The sequence below is a fragment of the Sus scrofa genome, chromosome 3 (genome assembly GCF_054392235.1).
Source record: "Sus scrofa isolate SSC_HxYL_T2T_F1_AM1 chromosome 3, Sscrofa_HxYL_maternal_Yorkshire_Landrace_v2.0, whole genome shotgun sequence".
In the NCBI taxonomy this organism is placed as follows: Eukaryota; Metazoa; Chordata; class Mammalia; order Artiodactyla; family Suidae; genus Sus; species Sus scrofa.
Window position 1 is genome coordinate 116,934,652 of NC_139385.1, and position 16,591 is coordinate 116,951,242.

A 16,591-nucleotide genomic window follows, 5' to 3' on the forward strand; every position below is an offset into this window, starting at 1 on the left:
TAATTCTAGATCAGACTTTCCTACTAATCAGTTTGTTGACCACAAGTGTCTTAGTTCAGTCCTATACTAGAGAGTACTGTTAACTGGGTGGCCGAAATATTAGACATTTATTTCTCACAGTTCCAGAGGCTGGGGAAGTCTAAGTGTAAGGTCCTGGCTGGTTAGGCTCCTGATGACAAACATCTTCCTAGTTTGCAGCAGGCATCCTTTTCCCTGTGTCCTCACGTGGTAGAGGGGTTATGTATCGCTTTGGAGTCTCTTTTACGAGGCACTAGTCCCATTCAAGAGGGTTCCTCCCTCATATTTTAAGCACTCCCCAGTAGGCCTCACTTACTAATAGCAGCAGGGGTTACAATTTTGGGGGGACACAAACATTCAGACTATAGCAAGTACTAATTCCATTCATGAGGGTTCTACCTAATAACCTAATCATCTTGCAAAAGTCTCTCCTTCAAACACCTTCATGCTGGGAATTAAAGTTTTGGTGTATGAATTTAGGGAGGGCACAAACATTTGACCCATGGCAATGGAAATGATATTTCTTATATGATTGTCTCAATTTCTTCTTCTGTAAAATGATAATAATACCACCTACCTTTTCAATATATCCAGAATATTGGAAATGTGACAGTAAAGCCCTACACAAATCATAGATAGCATTCTATTCACACACAACTCTAGAAATATTTCTACATGATAAAATGCAAACATAAGGAAGGTTCCATCTTTCTGAACAAATACTTGGTCTGATATTTGGTGACCAAGATAAAGATATGTAAAAATAGAAATCAAATCCACTACTTTTTTCCCCCCATCTGAGGGTATTCATTTTGTTGATTTGTTCAACTACTCCACTTTACAGCCAGACTGTTTTCACATCACATGAATTAAAGATGAGCTGGTCGCATGTCCTGCATCTGCCTCATTGAGGAGGTAAAATGTACTACTTGAGTCTTTCCAAGGACATGTGTCAGTGCCCCCTAGAATGAGAGGGTTCACCCCCTGCACCTCTTCTGTGCTTTCCCTATAGCTGAGTGCTGATGCAGCATCAGGCATCTGGCCCTTGTGCCCTGCTTTCCAGGTCCAGAGGCTTGAATGCAGCTCTTTAGCCAGCAGATTCTCTCATTTGTTCTGTGTTCACCTCTGCCCACATAGACGTAGGTAGACAAAGCTTGCACAAGCAGCAGTTGAGATGAAAAGGGTAAGAGACACTCAAGGATTTTAAAGAACACCTCAATTAGCCTTTTCTCCCTTTTGTTACATTTCACCCAGCGGTTGAACTGACATTCATTTTCTACCTCCAAGCCTACAGAATCCCACCACACTCTGTGGGCCGTCTGAGAAATGAGTCCAGGGCAGTGCCTCACTCCAGCCAGACTGTTCACATCATGATCATTGATGCAGCTCCCTGCTTTTCATCTCTATGAATAAAACTGGCCAACTCTTTGTTAGTTAAGCTCTCCCGGTTGACTGAATGTCACAGTTAAGTTTCCCAAAGATGTTCAGAGGGGGATTGAAAGGGCTCAGAGTAGGAAAAAGCAAATAAAATCAGTGAAGAGTGACAGACAAGTAATCCTGAGTCTGATTGCTTGCCCATATTTAAGTGCTGAAATACAAAATTCTCAATTCTGCCACAATGCAGCTACTTCCCTGAGACTCATAAATTCAGAGGCAGTTGATAAAGCTGAATCTCAGTCGTGGTGTGGCTGAAAATAAAAGGCCAAGATACTTTTGCAGCTTAAAATTTGAAGTCTCACGTTCCTCTTATATTGGGGTACAAATTTTTCATTTTAAAAATGAAATTTTAAGTTGAATATTGCATATATTAATTATGGGTAATAAAAATAAGCAATACATGGTTAACTTAAAAGAGTATTTTAAAATCCACCACACATTTTGATTATGTTTTCTCAGAGTTAGTAGGGACCTCAATATTTATTTAGTCTAATCTGAAACCCAATGCTACTACTTTTGCAAAATGTTCTTATTGACACTTGCATTGGGAAGTTCCCTTGTGTCACAGTGGGTTAAGGATCTGCTATTGCCGTAGTTGTGGCACAGGCTGCAACTGCGGAACAGTTTGATCTATGGCCCAGGAAATTTCACTTCGTGGGTGTGGTGAAAAACAAACAAAAAAAGGAAAAGAACTTTGAACTTAATCAGGTTAAGGATTCGTGATCCCTTTTGGCTTTTCTCTTAACATTTGAGAAACGGACCTGAAAGCTATTGGGTCATCATTTACTTGAGACAGATTACTTCTAAATTGTGTGTGTGTGTGTATTTTTTGATTATAGAACAAAATAACAGATGAGTCTACAAAATACTAATGCAAACATTCTTGTATTTAGCACTCAGAATTAGCAAAGGTTAAACTGCGATATTCACTTCAAATAAATTTTAACATAAAACAGAAAAGAGAAAGTGAAATTTCCTTTCTAGTCCTTCCCAACCCATTCCCTTCACTTATTTCCCAGAGGAAAAGATAACTATGAATTTGATGTGTATTATTTTGGCCCATGTTTCTATACTTAAACACTTATATAGAAATCCATAACATAAAGTTTTACTTTGCCTTTTTTAAATGTACATTCTCCCATATCATAAGTACACTTGTACAACTGTGGCTTGTTTGTGATTTGGTATTCATCATCGTTGCCACATATTGATCTACTTCATTTATTTTAATTCTTATCTAGTAGTGTACTATGTGTTATAGTTTGGCTTTTCTATCCATTTCATAATCACCGTGCACTCAGGTCATTACAGCTATGTTTCAAAATAACAATGGGGCTATGAATATCACCTTTCAAGTCTTCTGGACACAAAATTGCTAGGCTGATAGAAGGGTTCTCAATTTTATCTGAAATTGTGAAAATCCCTATAAAATATCAGTAGTAAACTGTATTTCCCTCACCAGCATGTAAGAGTTCCTCTTATCTCACATTGTCATCAGTAATTGGAGCTTTGGAAGTTTTTCAGTGTCATGGATGTGGAAAAACATTTCCCTGTTGTGTGCCTGACTAATAGTGAAGTTAGCATCTTTTTACATGTTTATTTTCCAAATGGTTTTACTTTTATGTGAAATGCTATTTAGTATACATTGCTTATATTGTTATAGGATATTTTCATTTCTTCTCTTTCTTTTTCTTTTTTTTTTTTTTTTTTGTCTTTTTAGGGCCACACTCACAGCATATGGAGGTCCCCAAGCTAGGGATTGAACAGAGCTGTAGCCACCAGCCTATGCCACAGCCATAGCAACTCCAGATCTAAGCCACGTCTGCAACCTACAACACAATTCACAGCAGTGCCAAATCCTTAACCTACTGAGCAAGGCCAGGGATAGAACCCGTGCCCTCATGGATGCTACTCAGATTCATTTCCACTGAGCCACTACGGGAACTCCTCCTCTTTCTTATATGGACAAAAAAATTTCCCTGAGTAACTATCTGTGTGATAATCTTTCAAATACAGAATTATCACATTACCTTGATACTTCTTTCTTCTCGGCCTAACAACTCCTCCTTACAGAATGTTTAGTCTTTTTAATATTCTATTTGCTCCCTTTAGAGTGTTCTCATCTTTTCTACATCTCTTCATAAATGTGCCAAATACACTTTACAGAACAAATTATGTTATGACTGATTTATTAAATCTAGAACAGAATTACTCCTCCCTTGTTTCAGATACTGTATTGGTCTTAATGCAGCCAAAATTTCAATAGATTTTGGTAGTTATATTATACACAAGTGCTTTTGAGCTCATATCAGTTAAAATTCTTTTGTCTTTTTAAATGATCTACTACTAATAGCACCTTCCTCTTCCAATCCTTGTGACATTTGCTGAAATGTAAAATATTTATACTTAATTTTGATTAAACTTCATTTTAAGTTATAAAATGCATGGTATCAAGCTGACATGGATTAGCTAAATTCTGATTCAGTCAACTAATATTTGTCCCATTCTACAAATTGTGTGCATGTGTGTGTGGGGGGGGAGTAAGAATTATCTTTTGATTTAAAATTCTAGCTCACTGCCTCACTCTCTGAGAAATGATATGAACCTGAGAACATTTTCTATGTTTCAGAGTATCTGTAAAATAGGAATTGCAATACCTATCATTCATTGTTTGTGTATTAAGTCAGATAATATATGTTGAGATACATTCATAGTGTCAGGAAGAAAATGGGGACTTGTTCAATGCTATTTTCTTTCACTCTTACACCACCAGACATGTAAGAGTGTATGTGTGTGTGTGTGTGTGTGTGTGTGTGTGTGTGTGTGTGTGTGTGTCTTAATTGTTTTCAGTTGGGAGAATGATATTGGTCTTTTGCATCTTCATTTCCCCTCCTGAATCCCAGTTATCCTCAGAATCGTCTGAAAATAATCCAGGTGTTCAGCATGCTTTGCTGTTGAGATTTTCCTCTTTCTTCCCCATGAGAACTCATCTGCCATTGGTTCCCATTCCTTGTATACCTGTTATAGCACTGCCTACCTTGTCTACTAAACTAGATCACAATATAGCTATTCTTATAATACAATTCACCAAACTAATGATTATTTAATTTCTTTCCCCAGTATTTTTATAGATGTACACTCAAGAGACACACGTATTTCTTTTGTTGAGCTGTGGGAAAAGGCTGGAATTCCCCCACTGTTTCTCAAAGAAAACTTAATGAGCAGTTAGTTTTACTTATGAACACTTGAACTTAACACCCAAGTAAAATAAGTAGAAATAGATTTTCTAAGCCTGATTGTGATTTTGACACATTATTCAATAAAAGCAATGTCAGAAGTTGTCTGAATATTTCAGTCTGTGACCTGGGATGAGTTATGCATCCCCAGTGATCCCATCTCTACCCATCCCACCCTCCTAAAAAAGAACAAAGGAATTTAAAAATCCCCCAAGGTCAACAGGACTAGAGAATAAATGAGTGCTGGGGAGCCTGTGCCATTTGAATAGCTTCAGTGGCCTCCCCATTGTTCCAGGGCAAATCTTGGCATCTGTAGACCTAATTGGCATCTCACCCTCAGGGATTTTTATTGAATTTTCTACTCTGCTGACACATTTGAACAGTGTTGGAACCAATATTTGAAAGAGAGCTTTAATCTCTTGAAGGTGATGAAATGCTGTCATCCTTAGACAAAGTGTCTGTCACAAAGGGCTCAGAACAAACCAACAAAGGAGTCAGGTGCCAGTGAGGGGCTGCCTCTTGAGTTTCCCTCTGTCTGTCTCAGGTGTTCTCATCTTGTCTGCATGCAGCCAAATGGGTGTTTATTTACGTTTTAGTATTTGAACAAAACTTTTTTTTTTTTTTTATAATCTTTTTTAGGGCCGTAACTGTCACATATGAAAGTTCCCAGGCTAGAGGTTGCAGTAGAGTTGCAGCTGCCAGCCCATGCCACAGCCTCAGCAACACCAGATCCGAGCCACATCTGCAACCTACACCACAGCTCACAGCAATACTGGATCTTTAACCCACTAAGTGAGGCCAGGGATTGAACCCATGTCCTTGTGGATTCTAGTCAGGTTCATAACTGCTGACCCACAATGGGAACTCCCTGAACAAAACTTTTGATGGCAGGTATTTTGTGGACATAAAGACAAATGCATCCATGCAAAGTTCATAGCAGCCACTGTGTAATACCATACTTTTTAAAATTAGTTACTATATCCTTAATTACTCTCAAATTTTGACTTTTTTAGAGGACACAGAATTCTGAATCTCACTTTCTGGAAATTGAATGAGTGTTTGTCAAATGACTGGTATCACTTAAGGATCAATTACTATATGGATTATGCCTGGCATTTTTGCTTTCAGTGTTAGAGTTGATTTTTTTAACTGTTCGTGACTGTCTTTATTAAAGTCTGTTAATATATCAAAAATTCTTTGGTAGAACTCAGATAAGGAAATATCTCTGCAGATATGTGTCTTCTGTGGTAACCATCATTGATAAATGTCAGTTTTCTCTGCTTTCCAAGGTCTCTTTTTACCCTTTTAATACTCTACAATGTACTAACAGATCCATACGAGATCAATAAAATGAACCTAGACAATTAAATTATCCTGGCTGAAAACCATCCGTGCCAGCACAGTTGATGCTGTTTTTCATTCATTCACTCATTTAACATATATTTATTGATAATTTGTTGATCTAAGTATATTGATATGCACCAAAAATGGCACAAAAATGTATAGGATATAAATCTAAATATCAGATAAATGACTCACTGGGACATACACACACACACACATAAACCTGCCATGGCTTTATCGATTTATTTTAAGCACACTATAAAAGCACGAACTCTATGCCAAAACTTCCTTGAAAAGAGAAAACAACATCTAGGCTGAGGGGATCAGGGAAATCTGATAATCAAAATTACATTTAAAATTGTATCCTGAATCAGAGATAGTGTGCAAGTGGCAGAAACAGGGTATGAAAAAAAGAAGATATTTCAATAGCATGATCAGAGACATAATGTGTGAAAGATCAAGACATTTTCAGGGACTACTAAGCACTTCAATTTCAGAACTATAATTTGGTTGATTTGCAGAAGGAAAAAATATAGGTTGAGTACATATTGGGAAACTCTAAGTACTAGATGAAAATGTTCAGGCTTTATTTGAAAGGTTGACTGGAGCTCTGAAAGGTTTTGGAGCAGAGAAGACTGGATTCTTAAAACATCAACTTGGTTGCTTTGTGTGAAATTGATTGTGGGAGGGACAATGAAGGTGAGGAGACAGATCAAGTAGACAGCCACTGAAGTAAGCTGTAGGAAAGGTTGTAAATCAAGGTGCTTCCCAGGAGTGACCATGTTATAAATAAGAAGAGGTATTAAGTTAAAAAATAGTAATAGTGCATAAGGTAGAATTAAGTGTTACTCTAAGTTTTTAGGTCTCGGCTACCATGAGCTAGACTACCTGAATTTAAATTCGTACCCAACTATTTGTTAGCTGGAGGTCTTTGGGAAAATTATATCTCACTCTGCTGCAGCTTCCTCACCTGTAAAATGGGGATGATTATAATAGTAGCTATGTGGAGTTCCCTGGTGGCTCAGTGGGTTAAGGATCTGGCATTACTGCTATGGCTTGGGTTGCTGCTGTGTTATCAGTTCTTGGCCCAGGAACTTCTTCATGCTACAGATGTGGCAAAATAATAATAATAATAATAATAATAATAATAGCTATATTAAACGTTGTTAGGATAAAATTACTTAGTACAGGTTAAGCTCTTAGAGCAGTCCATTATCCACAGGAAGAGAAATAATGCGCACACTGTGTTCTAATTCTACTTTGTAAATATTTAACATCACAATGAACAAGGCCGACTTTGTGGTTAAAGAGAGGAAGTAGCTTTCTACACTGTAGTATTACAGAGTAATTCCAAGATACCTTGTAAAATTCCACCCCAAAGCCTATCTCAGATGTGGAGATGATAGTCAAAATGCCTGTGGGCCTATTTTAAACTGGTGTTCCCATGCCTAGCCACTGCCATATTGTATGAATCATATAACTCAAACTTTGAGATATATTTGACATCATTATTTTATAGATTAGCAAATGGACTCAACAGAGCTGTATTGTTTATTTGAGATCATATATATTGAGAAGTAGCTATGGACCTGGATTATTCCTAGTCCAGGGGCTTACAAGGGTTTTTGAGTTTTAGCTCTCCATTCAGAGCTATAGAATTGTTGGGAAATTCGTATAAATCTACTTTATAGCCTGTAATCAAAAGATCTAGGGTCAAGTCCAAGCTCTATTATCATTCAAATCCTTTCACACTAGATAAATCATAACTGGTTATTAGTAGAATAAGGTCTGAAGGCCAAGCCTCTTTAACTCCAGTATAGGGCTCTTTACAGTATGCTTCATTTATATTGTAAGTATTCCTTTTCATTTTTCCCATAGACAAATTAAAAATAACTAACACACAAGTAACCCACATACACACACAAATCTATATTAACCCACATAAATATTTACCCACATAAATGCCAGTAAAAAATAATAAACTTAATTTTCCTTCCCTTGTTTCTTTATACTTTAAGAACTAAGCCCTCCACAACCCTGCATGCAGACATTCAGAAACATCACGTTGTTGGAGAGTTTGCTTTTTGAAATAAACTCAAGGATGATAGTTAAGGGAGATTTGCAGAGAGAGCATCTTTCTTGTCAAACAAATCTAAATCAGTGTAATTTTTGAGTTAGGAAAACAATGACGAGCATTGTGCTTCATACGATCCTGTGATCAAGTAAGAGTCAGAACATAGATTCTGGGACTCCACTGCTATTCAGTCATGTCAATGGCCTGTAGCAAATTGGAAGAAGTAGACCATTCAACCATGTCAGATTCCAGAGGCCTGTACAGACATAGTCTTGGAGGCTGGCAGCCTTTATACCAGTCTTTTACCACCCAGCCTTGCCTGTGTTCAAAATGATAATTAGCACCATCAGTAATGTTCTCAGCCAAGAGCATTGCATTCATCTGTTGCATTAATTTAACTTCTTTTGGGGTTTTTGCTGACTGAATGACAAAGCTCTATTTTTATTATTTTTGATATATTAGGCTTGAGATTTTGTTTCTCTGGGGAAATTAATACAAGCATTTTAATTGTTTAGTTTATGTATTAAGACTGTCTGACACAGTGGAGGGAACACCATGAACATTTTTGATGTTTCAGTTTAAGCAGCTAAGAACTTAACTGTTCCATTCTCTTTCCCTCCCTCCCTTCATCACTCCTTCTCTCCCTCTCTTTCCTCCTCCTCCTCTTCCTTCTTCTTCTTCTGGTCTCTCTATCTCTCTCTCCCTCTTTCAGTGATTTCAGAATGTTTCCTGGCGATGAGTTTAGGTAGTAACTATTCCAACTCCCCAGAATTAAAACTCTGAAATCCATCATAGAGAAGACATTTTACTTTATTGGAGAGAAAACTTCGGAAAACTTATCCTAATAAACTTTCAATAATTTTAAATGTATGTGTTCTTGATCCTATTTTCAGAAAATAGGTAAGATTTTTGAATTCACATCCATAGTAAACACAGATACAATGTACATGTTCCTCTAAAAGTATATTTATTCTTTTCTTTGGATATAGAGAATCATTTCTTATGAGCTTTCTATGCAGCCCTTTAAAGCACCTCCAACTGCATCAACAAGACATACAACATCATATACATTGAAAACAAACATACAATTAATTTCAAAAGTACAATTAAGTGAACTATATTAATTACATATAATTAAATGTCATATATACAATATATGTTTACACATCTCTATATAAAATACTATTATTGAATGCCATATCTCCATATATGGGTTTTTAAAATATGTATTATATGTATATTTGCATTTATATTTATATAAACTTATACATATTACATATATAATTGATCATATATAAAAATAAAATGTGTAGGAAAAATAATTATAATAATCTGGTAAATAATACAATGAAAGTTTTTTTGGGGAGAACAAACTAGTATGCAATCTCTGAAAATATAAACATTTATAAATAGACTAGGGACTAATTATCCTCATAATTCAGACAAGACATTTTAAATAATGTACTTAATCACTAGCAAGGTCAATGTTATGCTACATATTAGAAAACATTTTACAGTAATTGCTTTATCATGCATCAGCTACCACTAACCTTGAATCAGAAGACAGTAGAGATGTTTGAAATAATGCTCACTGATAACTTGGGGATTTAAAAATACTTAAGCAAAATGTACTTTAATTAAAAGCTGGATAAATAATCAGTTCAAGATTTCTCTTCATCAGAGGTTTTCATTCTGGTCTCCTCATACGTATGGAACTTTCTTGGTATAACCTCAGAGGAGGCTCTAACCCAGAAGGAATCAGTGGCGGCTCTTTCTGATTTAAAGCAGAGCAACTTAGATTTGACTCATTTGATACATTGTAATTTCACATAAGTCGTTATTTGAAATAAATTTTCTACTCCCCAAACAGTGCTGAAACCCAGCGATCCAAATGTTAACTATATTGACTTTTCCATGCAAATCCCTAAATTCTTTGTATTTATGAGTATAACCTGAATTTTTCATCGAGGTTGAACAAGCCCACTTGTGTTCTTCAGTGGCTGCTTTCTAAGCTCCCAGCAAATTCAATGAAAGTACCTGTATTTCCCCAGGGCTCTCTTGAGATTCAATTATTTTTAATCATTACTTTCTTTCCTTGGACTGGTCTTATCTGTGACTTTTCCCCTGGCTACCTCCTTCTCTTCCAATTTTTCTTTTTTTTTTTTTTATAACAAACACATCACGCAAAACATACCCTCTTCACACACATTTAAGTGTACAGAACAGTGTTAACTATAGGCATATTGTTGTATAGTAGAACTTTAGAACTTATGCATCTTGCATGATTGAAACTCTGTGTCTATGGACCAGCAACTCTCTGTATTCACATCTCCCCAGACCCTGACAGCCATCATTCTACTCTATGCTTGTACCATGTGTGTGTTCGACTACTTTAGATACCTCAGATAAGTGGAATCATACATGTCCCCAAGTTGTCTTCCTATGCTGGTTTAGTTCACTTATCACCATGTCCCCAAGATTCATCCATGTTGTAGCATATGACAGGATTTCCTTCATTTTATGCTTAAATAACACTCCTTCTGCAATTTTTCTTAAGTCATGATTGAGCAAACATTTACATTTGACTTGTTACAGCTCCCAGTGCTTAAGTATTTGTTCAACTTTATGGTGTTGGTCTATTTGCCGGTCTTTCTCCATAATGGTCTAGCTTATCCAGTTCTGTCACTGGTTACGACTAATGTAGTGCTTAGCACACACTAGACAATTGGTGGTATGTTAATAAGAATCTTGGGAACATTTGTGGAAGGAAATGTAGGCCAGATTTCTTTAGTCTCTGACATTCAAGCATTTAATGAATACCTAATGTGTCTTCAGCACTCAGTAAAGGACAGTTTATTGGACAGTTCATGACTGTAAACACATCTATGGACTAGAAACAAAAGTGAAACTCAAAGTAGCGGGTGCTGCTAGAGTTAAGATCTATTATGCTTCGGGTCCCAGATTGGCCAATGTTTTCTGTCATGGCTGCATATCAGGATTCATCAGCAACATTCAAATATCCTTGATAGTTCCTACTCTAGACAAATTTAAATAACAAGCTGGAAAAGGGGTGTGTGTAGTCTAAGCATCAGTTTTTTAAAAAGCCCAGCTGAGGCCTATACTACAGCTTGCAGCAAAAATGGATCCTTAACCCACTGAACAAGACCAGGGATCGAACCCACATCCTCAGAGATGGCGATGGGTCCTTAATCCACTGAGCCACAATGGGAACTCCATTTTTATAAATATACAATATTTTAAAGCTACAACTAACCATTATATGGTTCAGTGGCATAAAAATAATTCTCAGGTGTCCGGAACTGGGGTAAAACATGCATAACCAGTGACCAGAAATTGAAATATACTTTTCTCCAGCTGTTGAGTAACTATTGAATTATCAGTGATTCACCAATGGACAGAAATCCAAATAATCAAGATAAGATTCATATTTTTAGGATATTTTAAGAACTGGTGAGAGCATTCAAATTTGTTAGAATATGTGGGATGAATTCAAAAAGAGAAAACTCAAACATAAGTACCTCCTGTCTAGCCTGAGCTTATAGCTAACATAGAAGAAACACATAAGAAAAATGCAATACTACTAAATATAAATGCATTAACAATAAATACATTTGCATATTAACAGTCATAACTTTCTAGCAACCATGAGGTTGTGGGTTCAATCCCTGGCCTCACTCAGTGGGTTAAGGATCTGGCACTGCCGTGAGCTGTGGTGTAGGTCACAGATGCAGCTCGGATCCTGCATTGCTGTGGCTGTGGCATAGGCCGGCGGCTGTGGCTCTGATTCGACCCCTAGCCTGGGAACCTCCATATGCCGTGGGTGTAGCCCTAAAATAAAAAAAAAAAAAAGTCATAACTTTAAGTCACTGTAAGTAAGGTTAAATTAAGAATATAGAAGTTAAAATACTTTTAAATATTTTTAAAAATAATTTTCAAATGGATTAAATTTAGAAGTAATACTGAATAATAACAAAAAAAAAAAAAAGGCTTTTTAGACATGGGTAACATAAGAACAAATTGTTATAGGAATTCCCATCATGGCTCATCAGGTTAAGAACCCACCTAGTAACCATGAGGATGCAGGTTTGGTCCCTGGCCTCACTCAGTGGATTAAGCATCTGGCATTGCCATGAGCTGTGTCATAGGATGCATACATGGCTTGGATCCCATGTTGTGGTGACTGTGGCATAGGCTGGCAGTTGCACCTCCAATTTGACACTTAGCCTGGGAACTTCCATATGCTGCAGGTACGGGCCTAAAAAATAAAAAAAAAAAAGAACAAATTTTTATAATAAAGAACTGAATATAATATCTCAAAGTGAAAAAAAATTGTTGTTTAAATAAAAAATATTCTCAGTAGATAGGTCTGATTCCAGACTGAATACATTAAAAGGCCATTTAGTGAACTGATAAATTAAACAAAAATGTTTTTAAAGTATCACTGAGTTACAATATTCCTACAATTTCTGCTGTACAACAAAGTGACCCAGCCACCCATATACACCCATTCTTTTTTTTTTTTTTTTTTTTTTCTAACCAAAGCGACAGGACCCAGTTCCCTTGCTGTATATCAGGACCCCATAACCCATCCATTCTAAATGTAACAGTCTGCATCTACTGACTCCAAACTCCCTGTCAGTTCCCGTCTCCCCCACCTCTACCCCGGCAAACACTGGTCTGCCCTCTGTGTCCATGATCTGTTTCTGTTTTGTAGATAGATCATTTGTGCCATATTTTATACTCCATATATAACTGATATCATATATTTGTCCTTCTATTTCTGACTTACTTCACCTAGTATGAGAGTCTCTAGTTCAATCCATGTTGCTGCAAATGACATTATTTTGTCCTTTTTATGGCTGAGTAGTATTCCACTGTATATATATGTACCACATCTTAATCCATTCATCTGTTGATGGGAATTTGGGTTTTTTCCATATTTTGGCTACTGTGAATAGCGCTGCAGTGACCATAGGTTTGCATGTATCTTTTCCAATGAAAGTTTTGTCTAGATATATGTCCAGGAGTGGGATTGCTGGATCACATGTTAGTTCCATATTTATTTTTCTGAGGCACCTCCATATTGTTTTCTATAGTGGTTTTACCAGTTTACATTCCCTACAACAGTGAAGGAGTGTTCTCTTTTTTCTACATCCTCTCCAGCATTTGTTCTTTGTTGGCTTGTTAATCCTGGCCACTCTAAATGTAAATTTTGATTTACATTTCTCTAATAACTAATCATGTTGAGCATTTTTTTCATGTGCCTGCTGGCCATCTGTATGTCTTCTTTGGAGAGATGTCTCTTTAGGTCTTCTGCCCATTTTTCAATGGGATTTTTTTACTTTTGTTGTTGTGTGAGTTCTTTGTTTATTTTTTTTTTTTTTGGAGATTAAACTTTTATTGGTTGAATCATTCGCAAAGATTTTCTCCCTTTCTGTTCTTTGTCTTTTAATTTTTTATGGTTTCCTTTTCTGTACAGAAGCTTTTGGGTTTAATTAGGTCCCATAGGGTTATTTTTAGTCTTTATGGCCATTATTCAGGAGGTGGCTCAAACAAGATGTGTTATGTCAAAGAATTTTTTGTCTATGTTTTCTTCTGGGAGTTTTATAGTATCTGGCCTTACATTTAGATATTTAATCCATTTTGAGTTTATTTTTTTGCATGGTGTTAGAGGATGTTCTAATTTCATTCTTCTGCATACAGCAGTCCAGTTTTCCTAGCACCATTTACTGAAGAGACTGTCCTCCATGGTATGTTCTTCCTTCCCTTGTCATAGATGAGTTCAACATAGTGGTTGGGTTTATTTCTGGGCTCTCTGTCCTGTTCTAATGATTTATGTTTCTGTTCCAATACCATACTGTTTTGATGACTGTAGCTTTGTAGTATAGTCTGAAGTCAGGGAGCCTGATTACTACCGTTCTGTTTTTTCTTTTCAATATTGCTTTGGCTATTTGGGGTCTCTTGGGTTTCCACACAAATTTTAAAATATTTTGTTCTGGTTCTGTAACGAATGTCATTGGTAATTTGATAGGGATTGTATTGAATCTGTAGAATACCTTAGGTAGTACTGTCATTTTGACCATATTGATCCTTCCAATCCAAGATCATGGTATATCTTTCCATTTATATGTGTCATCTTTCTTTCATCAGTGTCTTATAGTTTTCAGAGTCCCGTTCTTTTATCTCTTTAGGTTTATTCCTGGTATTTTATTTTTTGATGTGATGGTAAATTGGATGGTTTCTCTAATTTCTCTTCCTGATCTTTCATTGTTAGTATATAAAAATGCAATTGAATTCTGTGTATTTTGTATCCTGCAACTTTTGCAAATTCATTGATGAGCTTTAACAGTTTTCTGGTAGTGTCCTTAGGAATTTCTAGGTATGGTATTATATCATCTACATACAGTGATAGTTTTACTTCTTTTTTTCCAGTTTGGAATCCTTTTATTGTTTTTTCTTTTTCTTTTTTTAATTTGTCTTTTTGTCTTTTTGTCCTTTTAGGGCTACACACATGGCATATGGAAGTTCCCAGGCTAGGGGTCTAATTGGAGCTGTAGCCGCTGGCCTACGCCACAGCCGCAGCAATGTGGGATCCGAGCTGCATCTGTGACCTACATCACAGCTCACAGCAACACCAGATCCTTAACCCCCTGAGTGGGGCCATGGATCGAACCATCAACCTCATGGTTCTTAGTCAGATTCATTAACCACTGAGCCATGGTGGGAACTCCTGCTTTTTATTCTCTGATTGATATGGCCAGGACTTCCAAAACTATGTTGAATAACATTGGTGATAAATTTACTGAGGCAATCACCCAGGAGCAAGGACAGAAGGATAACATTAAATGGAAAATATGAAAGCAGGTTTTAGAGATCTTAATAGCCCACCATTTGTCAAATAAAAGTTCAGAAGAATAGAAGATAAGGAAAAGTGGAGAACCATTATGTGAGGAGAATTTTCTAGAAGACATCAGAATTTTAAAATGAAAAAGTCTGATCAAATATCTATTAGGGTAAAGGAAAGATATCCATATCTAGACTCATAATAATGAAATACATAACATTAAGAATAAATACAAGGGAGTTCCCATCATGGCTCAGTGGTTAATGAATCTGACTAGGAACCATGAGGTTGCAGATGCGATCCCAGGCCTCGCTCAGTGGGTTAAGGATCCAGAGTTGCTGTGAGCTGTGGTGTAGGTCACAGATGCAGCTCGGATCTGGCATTGCTGTGGCTCTGTTGTAGGCCAGCAGCTACAGCTCCGATTTGACCCCTAGCCTGGGAATCTCCATATGCTGTGGGTGTGGCCCTAGAAAAGACAGAAAGCCAAAAAAAAAAAAAAAAAGGTTTTATATCTTGTATTTATTCTATCAAAAATAAGAGCCATAAGTTGAGTTAAGTTGAAACACACTTTTTATTAGTAAAAATAGAGAAATATCCTCAAGTGCTAAGGTGACTTATCTGTCAGCTTAAAATTCTAGTTTGCTAAACTATCTCTGAAAAAGTAAACTAAAAATAGAGAGACATTTGTACACATTTATACACTATGAGAATTTATTATACATAAACCCTTACAGAAAAAAACTACCAAAGAATTCATCTAAATGTGAAAAAAGTGCAGTGAGAGACAGAATCTGACAAAAAAGAAATGAAATACATAAAATAAAGTATATATTATATATATGTATGTGTATATATATATAACATACACTAATTATGTGTATATAAAGCAATAATATACAAAATATGCATATACTTATGTATACAATTATGTAATTAATTGTTATATTTACACAGCTTACCAAACTGAATTCTATAAGTATCGCATAATCTTTATATCAAACATACTAAAAGAAAACAATTATATACAAATACTTAAAATCAGTGTATAAAAATTATAGTCATATATTAAAACCATATAAGATTTATCTCAGCAATTAAAAAATCTGTCACATTAACATATTAAAAAGGGAAATAAAAGCATCTTCATATATGCATAAAAATTATTTAATAAGCTGTTTGTAATTGCAATGAAAGGAATCTTCCAGCACACTGGAAATAGAAACTTTATTAAGAAACATTATGAAGAGGATATATGGAAATTCAGTAGCAAATATACCTAACAGGAAAACTTTAGAAGGACTTTGGGAATTATCAGAAAGAAACAACTGATGGATGCCTGCGATAGCCTGCACTCTTCACCACTGTACTGGAGATAAAAGCTTTGGAAATAAGATATTAACTTTCTATGGTGAAACAGCAGAACTCATGGGATACATGCAAAATGCAATTTCATTTTTGCCTTCCTCTCCCTTGTACATTTGTTCTGTTGTATTAGTTCTCATTTTACTAGTGGGCAAACACTCAGATGGATCTGTGTTTTTTCTTTCACTTTTTAGAAATGCTACCACGCTTCTAAGTCAAAAGTCAGTAACTGTAAGAGTCCTATCCAAAATATAC

The 16,591-nt window shown here is 36.1% G+C and overlaps 1 long non-coding RNA gene across 2 annotated transcripts in view; it reads left to right on the forward strand.

The window, feature by feature from the left end:
- LOC106509856 (uncharacterized) overlaps positions 1-16,591 on the forward strand; it is a 967,706-nt gene that overhangs the window by 833,578 nt on the left and 117,537 nt on the right. The window lies entirely within an intron of this gene.